This window comes from Pelodiscus sinensis, chromosome 8, assembly GCF_052426305.1.
Source record: "Pelodiscus sinensis isolate ZL-2025 chromosome 8, ASM5242630v1, whole genome shotgun sequence".
Lineage (NCBI taxonomy): Eukaryota > Metazoa > Chordata > Testudines > Trionychidae > Pelodiscus > Pelodiscus sinensis.
In genome coordinates, this window is record NC_143059.1 from 34958899 (window position 1) to 34981229 (window position 22331).

Below are 22331 nucleotides of genomic sequence, written 5' to 3' on the forward strand. Positions count from 1 at the left end.
CTTGCTCTTAAGTTCTTTCATGTGCAAATCAGCTTTAATACTGTTGAGTAGTGATGAGCTGCTCTCTTTAAGTAAAGGTTTGGCAGCAAGCAGGTATTTGCTACTGAGGCCAAGTTGTTAATTTCACTCCCATAAAGTTATTCTTTCTCTTATGTAATCAAAGTCAAAGAGGATGTGACAGAATTTTTACTCCTATGCAAGTGAAGAGAATAAATATCAATTCATATTTGAAGCTTTAATCAAAGCAATTCACTGTGGAATTGGGTTGAAAGAACAGAAGAGTAAGGGATTCATCTTTAAATTAAAATCTATGTTCTTGATTTTGGCATAACTAAAAAGGTATTTTTAAAACACTTTCAATTTCATTTTCTTGTATTTTGTAACTATTTCAAATGCAATGCTATTTACCTTACTGAGTCAGATTTCTTCTGAATTTTCCTGCAAAGGGAAATTGAGTAGATTGACTAGTGATAAAACACCACTACCTTGTCCCCAGTATACACATGTACAAATACACATGAAAAAAGGCAATTGTAAGATGTCTGAGAATATATTGAAAAATCCTTAACCCTTTGCTTTATACATCAAAGAAACAGAAGTAACAGGAAGATCTTTCTTCCTTTACTTCTTGAAATCTTGGCAATTTCAATACTAGTATTTATAAAAGTCTAATGTAATTCTTAAAACAGGAATTATTTGTGAAATAAGCTGAGTTGTCTCCTATATATACTGAGAGAATATTGCGATATACAGTGCCGTTCAGAAGCCTTTTATTTGAAATTATAATTAGTCCATTTAATCAATACATTACACAAAATACCAATTCCATACAAATATATGTAATGTGCTTGTTTGGCTTTTAACAAATTTGTACACAAACTAATACTTAGCATTTAAATAGACTTTGTCTGGCAAATCTTGATTGCTCATAACCTACTAAGTTTGTAAGTTTCTTCAGAATATAAGATAATTTTAATAACAAAGTGTAACTGTTGTTGCTCTGAATAAAAGCTTCCAAATATTAATTGAATTTTAAGTACTGCCATTCTGAATTTTCATGCTTTTAAAAAGGTCGTACTCAAAAACTAATACTTAGCATTTCAATAGAACTTTGACACATCTTGACAACTGCTTATAACCTACTAAGTTTGTAAGTTTCTTCAGAAATTAAGATAATTTTAATAACAAAGTGTAACCATTATGGCTCCGAATAAAAGCTTCCAAATATTAATTGAATTTTAAGCACTGCCGTCCTAAATTTCATGTTTATATATGCAATGTTGTCATAGCTGTGTCAGTACCAAGATATTAGAAACACAAGGTGAGTGAGGTCTTTTATTGGACCATTTGTTGGTGAGAGGAAAAACTATTGACCTACACAGAGCTCTCCTTCAGGCCTGAGAAAGGTACTTAAAATGTCATAGCTAAATGCATAATCAAACAGCTAATGTATAATAAGTAGTTAGTGCATATGCTAAGGAACTATTTTTGGTGTAGTGGCCCTTTAACAAACATCAAATCGACCACAATTTCTCCACAGCTACGGAAGGCAATTCGGTTCCTCAAATCTAACTATTAGATAGTAATCAAACTTGCAGACACTCTTCTGGTCTACACTAAAGAGCTTATAGCAGAACAGCTGTACTGATGCAGTATTCTGTAAGGTTGCTCATGTAGCTACTCTGTGGCAGTTGGGAAAGGGCTCTTTTGTCAACATAATTCACCCAATAATGCTTCCAATAACTGGGAGATTCTCTCCTGCCGACATAGTGCAGTCCGCACCAGCACTTCAGTCAGTGTAATTTGTCATTCCGCGTGGAGTTTTTAATTCCCCTGAGCAGCATAAGTTTTAGAGGGACAAATGGATTTATTTATGGTTTATTAGGCAATCTGTAATCCACTAGCTCTCCACATCTGTCCTCTGAATACAGGGGTGTTAACATGCCATTTCAGCTTGAATATGTGCTAACTACTTCTGCTGTTTGATCTTGTCTTTAGCTGTGATATTCTGAAATATCTTCAAAAACCTTAAGACCTCTGTGTAGATCGAAATCTTGTTTCTCTCACCAGCAGTTGATCCAATAATTATTATTTAATCCACCTTGTCCATATTTTATTTAGTAATTTTCATCCAAAGATGGTAGAGCCAACCAGTTCTCAAACTATAGCCAACTAGCCACACTCAACTGGTCAAATAGCTGTATGTGGATAGTGGTTATTGTGTTGGACACCATGGTGTTAAAGCTTAAAAGGATAAATTCTCACCATTTACCTCAGTAGAATGTTAACATTTTCATTCTGCTACTTGGATCTATCTGTGCTAGGGTTTCCCTCCCCTTCTTCCAGCTTCCCAATCTTGCTAGGCATAGTTTAGCTTCCCTAATGAGATTATTGTTTGGAATCATAAGTCTGGAATACTACTTCAGAGACCACTCCAGACAGCTGTTAGCATTTGAAGTATTTGTTAGATAATCATGTCCTTAGTGCAGGGGTAGGCAATCATTTTTGGTGGGGGGCTACTCCAAGATTTTGGAAAGTGGTCAAAAGCTGCACTTTTCTGTAGGAGAGATGCAGGGTTTAGGATGGAGGCTGGGCACAGAAGGGTGCACAGGGTAAGGGACCTGGGTGCAGGAGATGGTGTCAGGTCTGACAGGGAGTTTGGGTGAAGGAGGGGGTTGTGGCCTGGGTCAGGGAATTGGGGTATAGTGCCAGGGAGTGAGTATGGGTACAAGAGAGGATTCTGCCCTGGGAGAATGGCTCTAGAAGGGGTGCAAAGTCTGGAAGGAAATTGTGACCTGGGAGAAGGGAAAAAGGGGGTACAAACTGCAGAGGGTTTGTGTGCTGACTTGGGGAAGAGGAATGGGGTGCATGGTCTGGGAGGTTGTTTGGGTGTAGGAGAGGATTCTGGCCTCAAGAGGAGTGTAGAAGGGGATACAGGGTCAGACCTGGGGAAAAGGAGTGCACAGGGTTTGGATGATGACCTGGGGAAGGGAGTTGAAGTGCAGGAGGGCAGGGGTGCCAGAGGCAGGCTCTGGCTGGGAGACACTTCCCTAAGTATCTCCTTGCCAGCAGCCCTGCAGTCCACTTCCTGCCTGCTGCAGCCCCAGACCGCTTAAAACTGCAGGCTGTCCCCCTCCCGGAGCTGAGAGCCATGTGGAAGGAAAGAGGCTTGCGTTGCCCGCATCCCCCAGGCCAATCTCTCAACTCTTATTTCCAGCCAATATGAACTGAGGATTGGGTTAGATGTGGGGAGATCACACAAAGCTTCTTCCTGCTTGCAGAGCAGAGAGCCACATGGACTGAGCTTTCAACTGTGGCATCTCCATATTTGAGGCTCATGCCAGGGTGGGCCATGGGCTGGATCTGGTGGCTTGGCAGACCAAATTTGGCCTCTGAGCCATATTTTGCCCAGCCCTGCCTTAGTGGGACAAGGCTACCATTATCCAACAGCTCCTTATGATATAGATAGTGTCCTAGCTATATCATCACTCCCTCCATGGTTACTGCTTCATTTCTGTCTAGGGACACAAATTCAAACAATGGTGTTTTGGAGGAACTTTTGCTCCACTTTGAATATGTTGCATCCTTGCCTGAAAGCAGCATTGCTGAGAGTGAGAATCTTAACGTATTTCCCATTTCTGCTATATGACATCCATTTTTATCAGATTCACTCTCAAATATTAGCTCAATCTCAAGTTTTACAGGAATTTTGGGGCACAAGCAATCTGGGATAAGGAAGTACAATGATTTCTGCATACTGCTGATTTATGTGCTGTTATCCCTATGAAAGCAGTCTGCAACGAGTACCTGGACACGAATGTGCAGAAGTATTTATTCCAAGCTTGCCATATTGAAAGTTTGCATTGTTTATGATTAAAGATCTGTGTAATTCAGTTACAGCAATATTAATCACAGACCTCTAAAACATGCTCTTGTTTTGCCTCCCTAAATATCAATATTTCTGATCCTGGTTCATCCTGGCTCATCAAAATAATGAAGCATGACAAATGTAGCTTTAAATCTTGCAGCTTTCCTCCTGCAGTATTTGTACACCAGCCTTGTCTCAATGGACTTCTGTGGACTTCCTGACATATAAAAACAAAGAACACTTAGGAGTCCTGTGTTAGACTTTAAGGTGCCATTGGACTCGTTTTTGCAGATAGAGACTAACAGGCCTACCCCTTTATATGTGTCAAAAAGCAAAGAAACTTTATCACCGACTTTTTCATAAGGGTAAATCATTAGGAGGTTTCTGTTTTAAGCAGTTCCATCTGACTTTTTTTTAGTGAGCAGCTTACCAAAACATGATTTCATAACAATGTCTGTCTTTTATGGGAAAACAACATCTTGTCTGACTGATGAATACAATAAACAGGACCAAATATTTACTACATAGAACAAATCAGACCTGGTGGCAATTTTATTCTGTTAACATCGAGAGGTAATAAGTGCACTAGAAATATACACATATTTTGAAAGTCATTTATCAGGTTATTAATAAGGACATTGGTAAATATTATAAAGATTTACACAACTTGATTTGGATGGGTGCAGAAAAAAATTGCGTAGGTGTTTAAAGTATATTTTGCATTGAGTGTGAATTCCAAATACTGTATGTCTAATCTTTATAGGTTTTTTTAAATTAGTTTTCAAGAAGTTCCTTGTTCAAATTGCCTTGTCTTGTAAAGAATCATAGAATCCTAGTACTGGAAGGGACCTCAAGAGGTCATAGAGTCCAGTCCCCTGCCCTCAAAGCAGGACCAAGTACTGTCTAGATCATCCCTCAAATATGTTTATCAAACCTGCTCTTAAATATCTTCAGTGATTGAGATTCCACAACCCCCGTAGGTAATTTATTCCAGTGTTTAACCACCCTGACAGTTAGGAAGTTTTTCCTAATGTCCAACCTACACCTCCCTTGCTGCAATTTAAGCCCCCATTGCTTCTTGTCCTGTCATCAGAGGCCAAGGAGAACAATTTTTCTTCCTCCTCCTTGTAACACCCTTTTTATATACTTGAAAACCACTATCATGTCTCCTCTGTCTTCTCTTTTCTAAATTAAACAAGCCCAATTCTTTCAGTCTTCCCTCATAGCTCATGTTTTGTAGACCTTTAATCATTTTTGTTGTTCTTCTCCAAATTATCCACATCTTTCTTGAAATGTGGTGCCGGAACTGGACACAATACTCCAATTGAGGCCTAATCAGTGCAGAGTAGAGCAGAAGAATGACTTCTTGTTTCTTGCTCACATCCTAACTGAAAATATGATTGCCTACTATGCTGGTGATTATTAACCAATGCCATAATCTCTTCACCTAAAATGCTACATATACATTCCATTTTGGCTCCCTTTCTGGATTTAAAACCAATTTCCATAAACTTAGTAATTTTAATACAAAAGCAGTAACTGGACTTAACATACCATTCCTATTTAAGCAGGATCATTTTTTATTTTACACAAAATAGATATTTTTTCTACCAGTTTTGTGAATTCTTACTTACTATTTGTACAGCACTAATAGTGCTCCAAAAGTTTATGTCCATTGTATTCCTGTCTTTGAAATGGGTGATATTTACTTCTTAACGAGACAATAGAATTCACTTTACATCTGTTTTGAGGAAAGGACCATAATGGTGCAGATATCAATAAGAAGCTAAGTATAAAAAGCAAGTAGATGTTCATGCTTTGTCTTTACCCTTTTTGTCCAGCATTTGCTAGTATTGCCCTGTAGTTAGCAAAGATGTATTCTTTAGTTTAAACTGGAAAAAGGTGTTTGTACCAGTGTGCTATTTCATAACAGAATTAAAAGGAATTAAAACCAAATGCCTGCAGCTCCAGCCATTCCAGAACTTGCTGAAAAATTGGAGCAATAGTGGAGGTATGCCTGAGGGGGCCACAGATTGCTCGGTCCCTGGGCAAGAGGGGGCAGCGCTGTGCTCCTGGAATGGGCAAGGCGTTGGGCAGAAGGAAAGGGAAGGGGACAGGGGCAGCCAGCCCTCAGCATGGCACCCCCAGCTCAGCAGAGCTCCCCAGAGCACATGGTTCAGTGCTCTGGTGGCAATTTAAAGGGTCCTGGGATCCAGCTGCCACAAGTGCTGCAATACTAGCAGTTACAGTGGTGGTGGGCGGGAGCCACGGGCCCTTAAGAATCCCCAGACTCCAGGGCAGTTACCCCTTTTGCTTCCTGAATTCCCCATTGGTGGGCCTGGGTGGGCCATTTATGATACAATAGTTAAGAAATTCAGTGTGAATGCATCCCAGGAAAGGCAGCCCACACAATGCATGGCCTCAAAGTTTATTCTTGTGGAAGAAAATGAGGACTATAATGGCACTATAGAGGAAAATATGAAGTAACTTCTTCACATTGACTTTAGTCACAGAAAGGAATAAGATCAGTGATACCAAGGGGTAGTTGGGAAATTTATTATTGAATAAGGCAAAATGATTATCTTGCCTTATCTTGAATAGTTTATTTTTGCTTAAGCTTTCGTGGGCAAAGACCCACTTCATCAGATGCACGTAGTGGAAATTGCAGAGGCAGGTATAAATATACAGACGTAAAAAAGAGTTCCAATGAAGAATAAGGCTAGAGATAACGAGGTCAATTCAGTCAGGCAGGATGAGGTCCACTTCTAGCAGTTGATGTGGAGGTGTGAACTTCAAGAGAGGAGAAACTGCTTTTGTAGTTAGCTAGCCATTCATAGTCTTTGTTTAATCCTAAAGTGGTAGTATCAAATTTGCAGATGAATTGTAGCTCTGCAGTTTCTCTTTGAAGTCTGTTCTTGAAGTTTTTTGTTGCAGGATGGCTACTTTTAAATCTGCTACTGTATGTCCAGGAAGATTCCAATGCATCATCAGTGATCTACAACCCATCCTGGACAATGATTCCCCACTCTCACAGACCTTGGGAAGTAGGCCAGTTCTTGCCCACAGATAACCTGCAGAACTACAATTCATCTGTAAATTTGATACTATCAGTTTAGGATTAAACAAAGACTGTGAATGGCTAGCTAAATACAAAAGCAATTTCCCCTTTCTTGGTGTTCACATCTCCACATCAGCTGCTAGAAGTGGGCCTCATCCTGTCTGACTGAATTGAAGATATTCTGAGGAGCAGTGGTTTATGATAGAAGCACTTGTAGGTGTCAGAGACCACATTTAATTTGGTAAGAAGGAGGCTTGGGCACTTGATTATTTTAAGGAGTGGTGTGAAGCAGTAAAAGGGGACTGACTACACAGGACAATGGGAACAATATTTTAGACTGAGTTTATATAAAAATTGGTTGGGTTAAATCTGAAATAGAAGGCTGCGCAAAGAATGATGTTAAAAGGAGGCATTTAAAGTATGTTTCTGGGAACAGAGGCAAATCTAGAATGAGTAAAAATGAAAAAAATAATATAACTGTATGGAGGAGAAGGACAAATACAAAAGGGTTGTATTCACTGTAATGGAGATGGGCTATTAGAAACTTGATTTGGATTTTATGAATATTAATTTAGAAGGAAATATGAGAAATAAATGAGGGGTATTAAGGTGTCTGTACAAATCAAAGAAGCTTAGCAAAAAATAGGATGCCTAGAGGCATATTGATATGAGACAATTTAATGTTATGAGTATAATGTAATTAAAATCTGAGAAGAATATAATAAAGGTGATAGCAGTAACTGTATATTCTTTAGGCTGCAATCCTGTCCATACTCAACACAGGGGAGCTTTGTCCAGAAGAACTTGGGGAGCAATGGCAGGTCCTCTATATGCAAGATACAGCGATGTAGGACAGAAAAAATTAACAGAAAAAAGAGAGATTGTATAAAAGTATGTCTGTATAGTTCTGAAATGGGGTCTATGGGAAACTTGGAATGCAGTATCTGATAAATAAGCTGTAAAAATATTGTAAAATATTTGACCAAAAAGAATGACAAAATTATTAAATTGGAGCAAATAAATATGTGTGAAAAAAGTGAATGATTTAAGGGAATTTTTAGCATAAAAGACTGCATATCTTGTGGAGGAAATGTAATATTAGTTCACTCTGTATCTATAGAATAGTTTATTCAAGAGTGTAGGGGTTCTTAAGCTGCATGAGTCCATTAGTTAAGGGCAACATTAAATATTTGGTATAATTGAAGCGATTTCAGATATATATAAAAGGAACTTTAGAAAGTAGTGTTCACAACTGTATTGGAATGTAATGACCGCTAAAAAAGAGGAAATAGTTGAGCATTGCTTATAAGGCCAGAAACTGGAAAGTGCAAATGTGTTTTAAAGCCATAGGCATCATTTGACTGCCCAATTTGGAAGGGTATTGCACATGTGTACATGCACTAGATCTCCCCACCCGTCCAGGCTACTAAGTACTGTGGGCATTGGGTCAGCTGCTGCTGTTTCTGTGTACTATGGCAATCTGAGAATTGGAGCTGTGGCCACTCAGGAATGGGCTGCTGCAGCAATGCTGCCACTCTTGTGCTGCTATGGCTACTTTGCTGCTATCCCCTCCCTTTTCCTCTTCCCCTTGTTTACTGCCCTTAGCCCCTGCATCCACTACTCCATCCCTTTACCCAACACGCCTATCCTCTTATCTTTCCCATTACCCTGCCCCCTGATGTCAGCACTCTCAGTTGTACAGGAAACAGGATGGTGGGCATATAGGGCCCCCAGAACACACAAAGATGACAATAGGCACTAGACTTGGTAGGCCGCATCACGGAGTGGTGATCACAGAAATCTGGGGCAGTGGCCTGTGACCTTGCATGTCCCATTTCTGACTTGCTTCTGTTTATGGAGACAATGCCCCCCCCCCCCACACACACACACTATGCCTGTGCAAAGCTATCTTTGTTCCCTCCCCTTTTGCTGAGCTAAGCAAAAGAAAGGATGGATGGGGCCTTTTGAGATTTTACATTGTATTGCATGCAAATGTGTAAAGATTAGGTAGAGCTCATTCCTAAGGCATGTGTCTAGGCTGGAAGCAAGGAAATGACAGTTTCCTATAAGTCACTGAATGAGACCTCAGTTTTAAGCTGTGAGCTGTGAACAAGTACATTTTAAAAGCGCAAATGGCATGTCTTCAGGAACATATTTGATACTTACATTTTCATTAAATACAATAGAGTGCTGGTAAACACTCATAATCAGGCTTTCCTTGAAATTCAGCTAGAGGCTATAGCAGGGCAAACTCACATAACTTGCTTGCCTTCCCTTCAGGGATGTCTACAGTAGACTTTTTCAAGAAAAAAATCCCTTAGTTGCCCCTGTGGGCTCAGCTTCTCTGGTGGGAGCACAAATGGAGTTTCAGCACAAATAGAGTAGACATAAGGGCTGTCTCTACATTGGCACCCCTTTCCAGAAAAGGGATGCTAATGTAGACTTCAGAATAGCAAAATCTGCAGGGGATTTAAATATCCCCCACGGCATTTGCATTAACATGGCTGCCGCTTTTTTCCGGCTTGGGGATAAGCCGGAGAAAAGCGCCAGTGTAGACGTGATTCTCCGGAAAATAAGCCCTTTTCCGGAGGATCTCTTATTCCTACTTCAAAGTCTCCCTGGTCTGCTCGGGGGGGGGGGGGGAGGCACAGCTAATGCACGCCCGCCCCCAGCAGACCAGCCCCCCCCCCCCAGCAGACCAGGGATACGCGAAGCAAAGATGCGGACGACGTGGGCGGTGGGACCGTGGCACGACTCGGCGGTCCCGCCATCCGCGTCTCCCTGGTCTGCTGGGGGGGGCGCAGCTAGTGCACCCCCCCCCCAGCAGACCAGGCTTTTCTCACCGACGCCTGGGGTAGAGCAGCTGGGAGGCTGCCGGGTTGGTCCCACAGCGCCGAGGTGCGGCGCTACTGGACCAACCCAGCAGCACCCCAGCTGCTCTGCCCCAGGCGTTCCCAAGTCAGCCGCTGTTGAAACTGATCAGCGGCTGATTCCAGGAAGCCTTGGGCTTCCTGTAGTCAGCCGCTGGTCAGTTTCAGCAGCGGCTGACTTGGGAACACCTGGGGCAGAGCAGCTGGGGTGCTGCTGGGTTGGTCCAGTAGCACCGAGGAGCGGCGATGCGGGACCAACCCAGCAGCACTCCAGCTGCTCTGCCCCAGGTGTGTCCAATTCAGCCGCTGCTGGTCAGTTTCAACAGCGGCTGAATCCGGACGCCAGTTCCGACTTACATACAAATTCAACTTAAGAACAAACCTACCTATCTTGTACGTAACCCGGGGACTGCCTGTACATGCAAATAACTTATTTCACACTGACTGGCATGAATACAAAGATTAAGGCAAGACTACACAACATTCAGGCCCCATTTAAGTTAGTTCTACTGATATTAATAAAAAGCAAACATTACCTGATTTCCACCCATATGACAGCACTTTTAATGAGCAATGACAGTCCAGGAATTTAACTATTAAAACAAATATCAACACAAATCGCATCATAAACCCAAACCGTACTGCGGGCCGCAAACAAACAGACCACGGGCCACGTGTTAAGTAGCCCTGATATAGAAGAAAGCTAATCTAATGGATTAGAAATTTGTTATGGGCAAGGAAAAAGTATAAGGACTGATCACTGTGAAGAGAGGTAACAAGCAAAATGCTGAGGTGATATAGGACTTATTTTGATTAATTGGAAGAGATTTAACACTGGTATAATTTCAAGTCCACTTACTTGACTAAGGATGAGTCTGGTTCCTTGTATAGAAAAGACTTTGTGTCATGAACAGTCACAAAATAACTACACTTTTTGTTGACACTCAATTGATGGGGAGCAAGTACAAGGTAACAGAGCAAATACATTCAAAATTATTCAGATTTTTTAGGCTCGTGGCCCAAGTAGTTTTCTTCTTCAGTACAAGGAATTTAATCATTTGAAAGTTGATAATATAAAAGAGAATGCTATAGAATATATATCAGAAGAAAAATGCACATGGGGTGATCACTAAGAGAGACTTTAAAATCATTTATGCTGTGGGTTTACTGTAGCAATGATAAAGCAAATATCTTAAGTGTGTAGCTGGAAAATTAAGGGAATAGATCACTGGACATTCTGGCACTATACAACATACTTTGTATGAGCATGCTTGAATAGCTTACAAATTTTTCATTATATTTTGGGAAGGCCATTACAGAGATTAAAAAAGGTGAAAGAAATCGATTGAGGGGTTTTGGAGTGTTAATGATTAAGTCCAGCAACATTTGACCTATATATCTTTAAAAAAACAGTATAGAGGGATCTAATAGACATGTAGAATATATGAAAGAAAAGAAATTCATTTATGTCAATTAGCTGCCTAAGATACGCATAGTAACTCACAAGAAAGTGAGAAGCCCTGGATTTAAATTGAGGGAAAAAAATCCACTGTAAGATGTTTGATTTGTTTTTCTCTTAAATGTGAAAAAGTATTGAAATATAGGGGCTGGGGGGAGCTGCTAGAGTCAACAAGTGAAATAAGAAATCATCAAGAACATGTTTACACTAGGAAATTATTTTGAAATAAGTAAAATTGAAATAACAAAATCAAAATAGCATGTCCTGACTATGGGGGAGAACATAAGAATGGCTATACTGGGTCAGACCTTTGGTCCATCTATCCCAGTATCCTTTCTGCTGACACTGGCCAATACCAGCTGCCCCAGAGGGAAGGAACACAACAGGTAGTCCTCACGTGATCTCTCCCCTGTCTCCCATTTCCAGACAAACAGAAGCTAAGGTCACCATTCTTACTCATCCTAGCTAATAGCCACTGATGGACCTAATTTCCATGAATCTATCTAGCTCTTTTTTGAACCCTGTTAAAGTCTTAGCCTTCACCACATCATCTGGCAAGGAGTTCCACAAATTGTGCACTGAGTAAAGAAAAACTTCCTTTTGTTTGTTTTAAACCTGCTGCCTATTAATTTCTTTTGGCGACTCCTAGTTCCTGTTTTGTGGGAATAAGTAAATAACTTGTCCTTATTCACTTTTTCCACACCAGTCATGATTTGTATAGACCTCTATCATATCCCCCTTAGTCTCCTCTTTTTTAAGCTGAAAAGTTCAATTCTTTTTAATTTCTCTTCATATGGGACCTGTTCCAAAACCCTCATCATTTTTGTTGCCCTTTTCTGAACCTTTTCCAATGCGAATATATCTTTATTTGAGATGAGGTGACCACATTGAAATTAGTCAAAATTATTTTGAAATATCACATCCACACTGATTGGAGCCTATCTCAGACTTAGATCCCACCAGAAGCACTCTGTGAGGGCACCAGAAGGGCAGATGCTTCCTGTGGCCGCTTGGTCAGGCAACCTGTGACATATGCTTTCAGGGGATCCTCTCTATGGCCACTCCTACACTGCCTTTCCTCTTGCAGGACACAAAACATACACAGTGTGCTCTGGTTGCTCTTGCGGACCCCACAGCACTCAAAGCACGGTGTCAGAGATGCTGCAAAGCAGTTCAAGGCTCATGGGCCTCCTGCTGCACCTCATGCATAGTTCATCCACACTGCATGCTGCTCCAGCAGGATGAGGACCAACTCGGACCACAGGCCCTGCACACCCAGGTCCTGCTGCTGTGCGTGCCCCTCAATCCCCTAGACACTGTGGAATGCTGCTTCTGGTGGATGGAGACCAGCTCACACTGGCGGGACTGCATTGGCCTACAGATATGGGATGACCAGCAGTGGCATGCAGAACCTATGCATGTAGAAGGCCACTGTCCTAGATTTTGGTGAGTGGCTCATCAGTACCTCAGGACACCTGACTGCGACCCACCATCCCCATGCAGAACTGTCTCGCCATTGCATTCTGGAAGCTCATCCCACCAGACACCTATCACGCCATCGGGAACCAATTTGGCATGGGGAAATCCACAGTCCGGGCCATGCTCCTGCAGGTAGCCAAGGCCATCAAACACATGTTGCTACAGAGGGTTGTCACTGAGCAATGTGGACACCATCGTCAATGGCTTTGCTACCCTGGGCTTCTCCAACTACAAGAGGGTAGGCATAGATGGCACTCACATCCCCATACTGGCCCGCAATCGCTGTGCATTGGACTACATCAGGGGTGTCCAAACTTTTTTCAAAGAGGGCCAGATTTGATGAAGTGAACATGCGTGAGGGCCGACCATTTTGCCTGACATTCTTTGAACCATTAAAATTAAATGCAAATTAACTATTTTATGCAAAGTTTATTGCAAACGGAATACTTTTCATTTCGTCACATGGATGACAAATCTAAACAGGTGTTAAATCACTCTGCCTTTCATATCTGAAGGCCAGATGAAAAAAAAATCCAGGATGCTGAAATATATGTCAGGAACATTGTAAAGTACATTACATATTATTGGTAATAAAGGTTGTCTGTCAACTTTTAAGTTAAAAAAATATGAACAGGAACATAACACCAAGTATACATGTTGTGTCCAAATATATTTATAACTGATTTAGACCAACTGACATTAACTGAGATTTTACAATGTATTCATCTCAATACATATGGATTCGTTGGGGGCCATAAAAGATAGATATTGCCAAATTACCTGTGGGGCCGTATTAAACCGGAACACGGGCCGCAATTGGCCCGCGGGCCGGACTTTGGACATGCCTGGACTACATCAACAGAAAGGGCTACTTCTCCACGGTGCCCCTATGGATCATGAGGGACGCTTCGCTGACATTAATGTCAGCTGGTTGGGGAAGGCACACAACACCTGCACCTTCAGGAAATCCTGCCTGTTCTAAAAGATGCACGTGGGCACTTTTTTCCCCAACCACACCATCAAAATCAGGGAGATGGACATGCCCATGTGCATCCTGGGTGATGCAACCTACCTCTTGTTCCCCTGGCTGATGAAGCCCTACACAGACAGCCTGGATCCCTTCAAGGAGCACTACAATGCCATGCTGAGCAAGTGCTGCATGGTGGTGGAGTGTGTGCATTCAGCTGTTTAAGTGGATGTTCTGGATTCTCCTCACCTGCCTGGATCTCAGCAAGTGCAACATCCCCTTTGTGGGCCAGCCTGCTGTGTGCTCCACAACCATTGTGAGTGCAAGGGGGAGACTTTTCTGCCAGAGTGGGGGATAGAGGCTGAATGGCTGGTCTGGGCATATGAGCATCCGGACACCAGCACCATCCAGAGAATGTCACGGGGTTGTGCTCATCAGGGAGGCCTTCAGAGAGAGAGTTGCAACCAAGGCCAGCTATGAGATGCTCCCCGATGGCTCTCCATAAGGAGCCCCTGCATTCCCTCTGGGTTTGCCTTTCCTCCTCTCCCCCTGCAGAGCAAATAATAAAGCCATGTTTGGAAAAAACAGGACTGTTTATTGGGCGGGGAAAGGGGGGAGAATATGACAAGGGAAAAACTGGGGAAAGAGCCTGGAATAGGAGAGGAGAGCTCAGAGATGGGACTGGGAATGGCACCTGCCTCTGGTTGGTTGGGAGGCTTTGGCTGCCTGAGAGGTCTTACCACGATGTGTTCTGGGGCCCTAGTGGGCTCTGGGGGAACTGGGGGAGAAGCCATGGCAGGGACAGAGGTGGCTGGTGGCTCGCTCCATGCATAAGGCCATGTGCTCCATAACCAAGGAGAGGGAAGAGCACATGGCCTCATGCTGGCATGCCAGCTGGTCCCAAGTAGCCTTCCTGTGCTCTGGGTCAGTGGAGCTCCTGGTGCTCCTATTCAAGCCCCCAGACTAGGGTCTGCAGGCAGGCCATCTGCTCCCACATCAGGTCTTTGTGGGTTCTCTTCTGCCTGTGGATCCTGCAGAATCATGCACATGGGGTGGGAGGTGGGGGGATGTGCCAAGCTCACAGCTGGCCAAGCTGTGAAGAAAAGTTACAAGGGCAATCATACCAGGAAACACTATGTACGAAGCCTAGCCCTCATCTCTGAGCCAACACTAAAGCTCTCAGTTCAGACGATGGTGATGTGCTTTGAGCAAGACCGTACGTTGCCTAAACAGTGGGCACTTTCCCGCAGGGGCACAGAAGTCCCAGGGGAGCATTACAACACCCATGGCCTGGGGACAAGCAGACATGGAAAGGTGCTTGTTAGGCCAGGAGCTTGTGGGTGGGAAGGGGAGATGGGGGAGGTTGGTTTCCTACTGTGCCCCACACATGTCAGATTTACCACTGGCAGCAGTGCTGTGTGCTTCCATGATTTCAGACTACTTAGTGGTGGCTTGTCATTGGAAAGTGTCCCACCATGGAGTTCAGAGTAAGGCTGGCCTCTCTAGGAATCTTGTGGGAAGGACTGAATTTTTTTTCTGTGAGAGGGTCATGGGGCTGAGTGTCCTGAACTGGCCTTCCATGTACCCAGTGAGAAGCATGCAGCCTGTCACCTGTCCCCATGTTATATAAGCAGGGTCTGAATCACTGCTTCCAATGTAGTCAGCTGGAAGGGAACAGGAATCCTAGGTGTGGTTATGCTCATTCAGTTGTATAGCCCTGCAAGGTATTCAACTATTATATAAATTCAGTTCATGCTGGGATAGGAAAGAAATCCTGGGTGTGCTTATGTAAATCTGGCAGGAGCAACAGCAGGTAGCCAGCAGGACAGCTGGCATGAGCACGTGACTGGCAGGCTGCTGGTGGGAGCAGCCAGCAGGCAAGCAACGAAGTGGGTGAGACGACTCCTATCCCACCCCTCCAAGTATGGTAGGTGAGTTCTGAAAATGATCTCTGAGCTCTGGTCTGCCCTGACCGATGGCAGCAACTGCAAGAGGGGCACAGAGAAAATTTGGGCATGTGAATGAGACACTTAAATTGCTGGACTTGCGAGCCTGAGAGGCAAAGGACATGGCTCAATCCACTTAAGCTGGGATGTTTACTCGTAGTTTGATGAACTCTGTTTGTGGTATTTTCCCAAGTTAATGCCATGTTACTTCTCCCACTCTTTCATTAAAAGGTCCTTTTCTGTGTTCTAACTCTGCATGTGAGAGGGGAAGCATTGTCTCTCAGAGGTGCCCTGGGGTGTGTGAATTTCCCAGGACTTGAGCCAGTTCTGTATGGGATGGATGAAAAGGAACCCCTGGATATTGAACCCGGCTCTGGCTGCTGCTGCCGGTGCTATCTGGCAGAAGGGTTACATGTATATATGAATAGTTATAGAACTCAACTGAAGTGCCTTCCTTGAGATTGTCTGAGGCCTGGGAAACATTCTTGGAAGAGGGAACTGGCTGTAGAGTGAGGAGTAGGTCCTGGCAGGTGGCCATGGTCACCTGGCTGGCTGCCTCCTCGTCATCCTCCTGCTTGTCCACAACCCTACTCTCATGGAGGCTGACACCGGGAGTGTCCTGGCTGTAATTCACAATGGCGGGGGAGGAGGGTATGACTGGCCCTCCTCCCATGATGGCATCCAGCTGCACAAAGTAGTGGTACATTTGCAGCGCCACCCTGGAGCATCTGCTCTCCTCTCTGGCTTTGTGGTTGGCCTGCTGGAGCTCCTTTACCTTCATTCAGACCTGGTCAAGTGTCTGATTCTGGTCTTTGTTGTCAAAGCTGGCCACATGACCACATTCCTCTTTCTGGTGCAGGGGTTCTGCAGGTTGGTCTTCTTTCCCCAGACCTCAGAGAGGTCCAGGATCTCCACACCAGTCTAGGCTGGAGCTCTCCTGCATACCTGGCCAGTGGCAGCTGTGGGAAGCTCTGAGAGGATGTTGGGGTCGCTCAAGACTCCCGGGATGCTGCTGTTTCGGACAGGGCTGGCAACTCTTGCTACGTGGCACAAGCCCATCTCCCACTGCTTGAATTTTTAAGTTCCACAAGAGAAGGGGAGCTGTGGAGATTGCAGGTGTGGCCAGAGCACTCACAAGTGCATCTGAGAGAGGCCTCTGTAGGACAATTATTTCAAATTAGCAGTGCCAGACCACCCACGCTAACACTATTTTGAAATAAGCATTATTCCCCAAGGAAAGCAGGAGTATAGATTTCTAAATAACCAGCCTCTTATTTTGAAATAATGGGTTTAGTAGCGTGGACAGCCTCCTTATTTCAAAATAAGTGGAATTATTTTGAAATAACTCCCTAGTATAGACCAGGGCCAAATGGAATAAGTTTCAGAAAGCTATATTTGATTTACAAAACAAACAAGTAAGGATGATCTAAAAAGACTCCAGTAGAAGATAGGGGATAATACAATGTTCATTAGGCTGTTTAAGGACCATCTGTATGAACATCTCTGAGTATGACATATTCAATGCTCCCATGAATTAGCAGTAAATTCTGCTGTTGGAGGGGAAGAGATGTCAGCACTTTCAGTGACTGATCAATACTTACATTTGTCCTAGAGCTTTTTGACTAGTATGAGATTAATAAATTGTTCAGCAGATTTAATCATATTTCATCAAAATACGTTACTCTCAGTTATTTTCAGTTGAGAAATGCTATTTGAATATAAGTGGATGAGCAAAATTTTAAATTTGATTATTAGTAAAGCTGAATAATAAATCTGTATATAACATACTCATCAAACAGACCTTAGTCCTGAAACATTTATGCACACGCTTACCTTTAAAATGATCAGAGAAACCTGCTAAAATCAATGGAACTACTTGTGATGTAATAAACTTAAGCATGTACATTTAAAAATAAATGATGTGAAATTGGGACGTTAGCTTCCTTTATTATTTGGAAATGAGATTTAGGAGTTTCTCTAATTTTGAGTAAGTATGATTAGTCACCGAATATAGTATTTTTTCTCCTATTCAGAGTAGTATGGTTTTTAGACCTAGATTTCCAATGTGAATACTTGTATTTACAACTATAAATGAACAGGAACTTGGCATGAGCAGGAACTAAGCTGGGAAGCCCGTCTATCTGGTTCCTCAAACTCTAAATGAAGAGCTGCAGTGAGGGTAAGACCCAGACCCAGCGCAAGCCAGAACTGAGCCAGGCTGCTGGCCAGCCTGCTAAAAAAAATTTCTGGTGGAGGGAGGGGATGTGTATAATCTAGAGTATTAACTGATAACTTGTGCTTATCAATTAACAGACAACACTACTACATCCCTAGTTTGTCCCTACTGAAACATTTTTCTTGGCTCTAGCTTTACCGTCACCTATATTTAATAAGGCCTCCCTGACTCATGTACTTTCTACAGTAAAATTAGATACGGTGTATAAATACCTTTCTATATCAGAGTTTTTAAACAAGGTTGAGAAAACTGCCAGAGGGTTTAAAATTTCATTGCAGACAAGGCCTAATCTTGTTATAAATTGTTTTATATTATTTTAAAGTAGTCTCAAGGAAATTGTAATTTTTTTTGTAATCTTAAAACCATGGTGAACATGACACAAACATTGTCTACCCATCGTAATTTTAGTAGAAGAATATGATGGGGCCTCTCAAATAGCATAGATAAATAAAATGTTAAACCTGTCAGTGAAGACTAGTGATCCTTTTCATAATGAATTTGTATCTACAATTGTTTAATAAAATAACTCACAAGAGGAAGAGGTTTCCAAAATCCCATTTTGGACTCCTATGATTATTAATTACAGGTTCCCTTAACTGGGAATCCATGGTCCAACATAGACCGCGGATGTTCCTGGACCACAGAGCACAGGAAGAGGGAGGTCTGGTGACGGGACAGGAGTGCTGTAAGGGGCACAGATGACTCAGCTGGGAGCCCATTATGTGAGCGGGAGGGAGGAGGGGAGAGGGGATGATGGGTGGTATGGCAGGGCGTTCTGGCCCTGGCCCCAGTGGACCCCTGGGGAGCTCTAGCCTCCAGCCCCAGCCAAGGAGATCTGACCCCAGTGGCAGCCAAAGAGCTCTGGCCCTGACCCCGACTGTGGCGCTCTGGCCAGTTCTAGCTCCAGCAGCTGGGGAATTCCAGTCCTAGAGGTAGCCAGGGAGCTCCAGCCCCAGTCACGGAGCCAGGCAGCTGCACAGTTCTGGGCATGGCACTCCGGTCCTAGCAGTAGTGGGTCTGGGGAGAGCCCTGGGGGGCTGAGGCAGCAGCAGGGGCAGGCTCGAGCCCTAGCCTAGTGGCAACGGACCACAAGGGGAGGGACCTTCCCTGGTCAGGTAAATCGCCTCGTTCTGGATCATTCAGATCCCGAGGGTGCTGGCCCAGTGAGGTCCAATCTCTATTATTATTATTATTATTTTATTTATTATTAAACTTGGTCCTGGTGTACCCTGCTAAATTTCTTTCATATGACTATCACACTCAGCTGCATAAATAATTCACCCACCTGAGTGGTGCAATTAAACTGACTAAGGAACAGTGTAGACAGCACTAAATTGGTAAGAGAGCTTCTCCCGCTGACAAAGCTACTATCTTTTACGGAGGTGGGTTAACTGTGCTGATTGGAGTGCTACCTCCTTTCACCTAGTCCAGCAACTTCATAAAATTGCTGCAGTATTTGGCAGTCAGAGAAATGTAATGATTTTGGGGTTAATTAAATAAATAAAAATCAGTAAATGAGAGTGGAATAGAACTTTAATACAACACATTGGAGAGCTATTGTAGTGAGTTACTGCATGCAACTAGGTAGTGTTCTCAACACCCGCCTCTGGAGCACATCTCCCAGTTCTTATATTCATAATACTGTCCCTGATGAGAGAGCATCTCTAAATTATAATCTTCTACAAACTTATCTCTACAAGAACATGTTTGCACAGGGACATTAAATCTGATATACAGTTAGAAATGAAAAAGTATCACTTTGGATAAAATATGATTGGGTAATTGTGTGAAATTTTAGAGTTTGTGTCTGTATGTGGAAGTCATAAAATGTGGAGAAAAATTCAAATGGAAGAGCTAGGACACATACTCAGAAGAAAAATTACATAGGAAATAAACCGTAACAGAGTTGCGGGCCATTCAGTCATTTACTGAAGAACCTCAAGATTTTTCCCCATGTTTTGGTACCTAGGAAGGCATCTGGTGAGTGTCCACCACCTGCCATCTTCCATTAAAGGTCATATTCAGTGTGCTGTTCTTTCTTCAGTAAGGCTGTGAGCCTGATGAGGTCCTATGGCCCAGGTAGCTGTTGGAAAGATGTGATATCAAGTCAGCTTTTTTTACCATTGCCAGTGCATCCTTCCAATTTTAGCCCTTTGGGTTTCTGGTCTGAAGCATCAGTTTTACTTCACTTCCAATGGGATTATCCATCCTCTGCTCATTATTTGAAAAAAACATTACCATGCAGAATGGGCAGTAGCAGGACTGTGTGGTTTAGACTAGGTAGAATGCTATTTGGATGACTTGCTTGCAGGGCAGGGCAAGTTCATAGGCGTCCTTCAGCAGAGAGCCCACATTTCAGATGCTGGCTGATAGGTGGTGAGGTGTGGGATACTTTGGCTGATCAGGGAGGAAAAGAAGAGGGATTCTATAAGAAACGGACTCATCTGAGGGTTGAGTTAAATGAGAGAGAAATAATAATGTGGGGACGGGGCTGGTGATAACACAAAATACATGGGACGCTTCTGTGATTTTTGGAAGAATTCACTGTTCTTTTTTTTTTAAGAAGCACTTTCAGATTAGCTTTCTAGAAAACGCTGTTTTCAGAGTTTGCCTTTTCTTTTGAAACTCTCAAAATGTAAACAGTTGCATTTGAAAATGGTTTGACATTTGTCTTTTTAAAAGCTTTGCAAATATTTCAGAATTGTTTGGTTTGGAAGGGGTTAAATCAATTTGCACTGTTTTGGAAGGATTTTTAACGATACTTACATAGTCTGTTTACAGTCACTTCATATTTTTTTCTAAATCTTTATAAAACTGAATGTAGAGTTGACAGAGCTGATTATTTAATGCATGTGTTGAGTAGGCAGCTTTGTCTACTTTTGAAGTAGGAAAAATCAATTTTTTCAATATCTTTTTCAAGACTCATGATTCCTAAAAGTTCTGTATGTATTCACTGCACTCTACAAATGCAGTTATATGTAGGGCCAGGTTCTGATACCTGTACAGTGAGTCGGACCTTCCTCCACAAGTGGTCTCATTGAGGTTAATGAGATTGATTGTGGTGCAATGGATACTTCAGCATGGGTAAGAGTACCACAATTTTAATTGTTTATACTTCCATTGTGATTAATCATAAAACCATAGAACATTAGAACTGGAAGGGACCTCAAGAGGTCATCGAGTCCAGTCCCCTGCCCTCACGGCAGGACCAAGCATCATCTAAACCATCCCTGATAGATGCCTATCTAATCTGCTTTTAAATATCTCCAGAGATGGAGATTCCACAACCTCCATAGGCAATATAGTCCATAGTTTAACCACCCTGACAAGAAGTTTTTCCTAATGTCCAGCCTAAACTTCCCTTGCTGCAGTTTAAGCCCATTGATTTTTGTCCTATCTTCAGAGACCAAGGAGAAGAATTTTTCTCCCTCTTCCATATAACACCCATTTAGGTACTTGAAAATTGCTATCATGTCTCATAGGGTATGTCTACACTAGCACCCCAGTTCGATCTACGGTGGTTAATATAGGCAACCGGAGTTGCAAATGAAGCCCGGGATTTGAATTTCCCGGGCTTCATTTGCATGTTGCCAGGCGCCGCCATTTTTAAATGTCCGCTATTTCGGACTCCGTGCCCACGGCTACACGCGGCATGAACTAGGTAGTTTGGATTAGGCTTCCTATTCCGAACTACCGTTACTCCTCGTGGAACGAGGTGTACCGGTAGTTCGGAATAGGAAGCCTAATCTGAACTACCTAGTTCGTGCCGCGTGTAGCCGTGGGCACGGAGTCCGAAATAGCGGACATTTAAAAATGGCGGCGCCCAGCAACATGCAAATGAAGCCCGGGAAATTCAAATCCCGGGCTTCATTTGCAACTCCGGTTGCCTACATTAACCACCCTAGTTCAAACTGGGGTGGTAGTGTAGACATACCCATAGACTCAAAGATCAGAAGGGACCATTATGATCATCTAGTCTGACCCCCTGCACAGTGCAGGCCACAGAATCTCACCCACCCCTCCTAAAATAATCCTCTCACCTATATCTCAGATATTGAAGCCTTCAAATACTTTGAAGACCCCAAGATGCAGAGAATCCTCCAGCTGTGATCTGTACCCCATGCTACAGAGGAAGGTGAAAAACCTCCAGGGCCTCTGCCAATCTACCCTGGAGGAAAATTCCTTCCTGACCCCAAATATGGCGATCAGCTAAACCCATGTCCCCTCTCAGTGTTCTCTTTTCCAAATGAAACAAGCCCAATTCTGTCAGTCTTCCCTCATATGTTTAGACAACATGAGATTTAATCATTCTTGTTACTCTTCTCTGGACCTTCTACAATTTCTCCGCATCTTTCTTGAAATGTGATATCCTTGCTCACAACACTCCTGTTAATGCATCCCAGAATTGTGTTTGCTTTTTGTGCAACAGCGTCACACTGTTGATTCAT

At 43.0% G+C, this 22331-nt stretch overlaps 1 protein-coding gene across 4 annotated transcripts in view; it reads left to right on the forward strand.

The window, feature by feature from the left end:
- PCDH15 (protocadherin related 15) overlaps positions 1-22331 on the forward strand; it is a 1468744-nt gene that overhangs the window by 591339 nt on the left and 855074 nt on the right. The gene's annotated exons all lie outside the window — the stretch shown is intronic.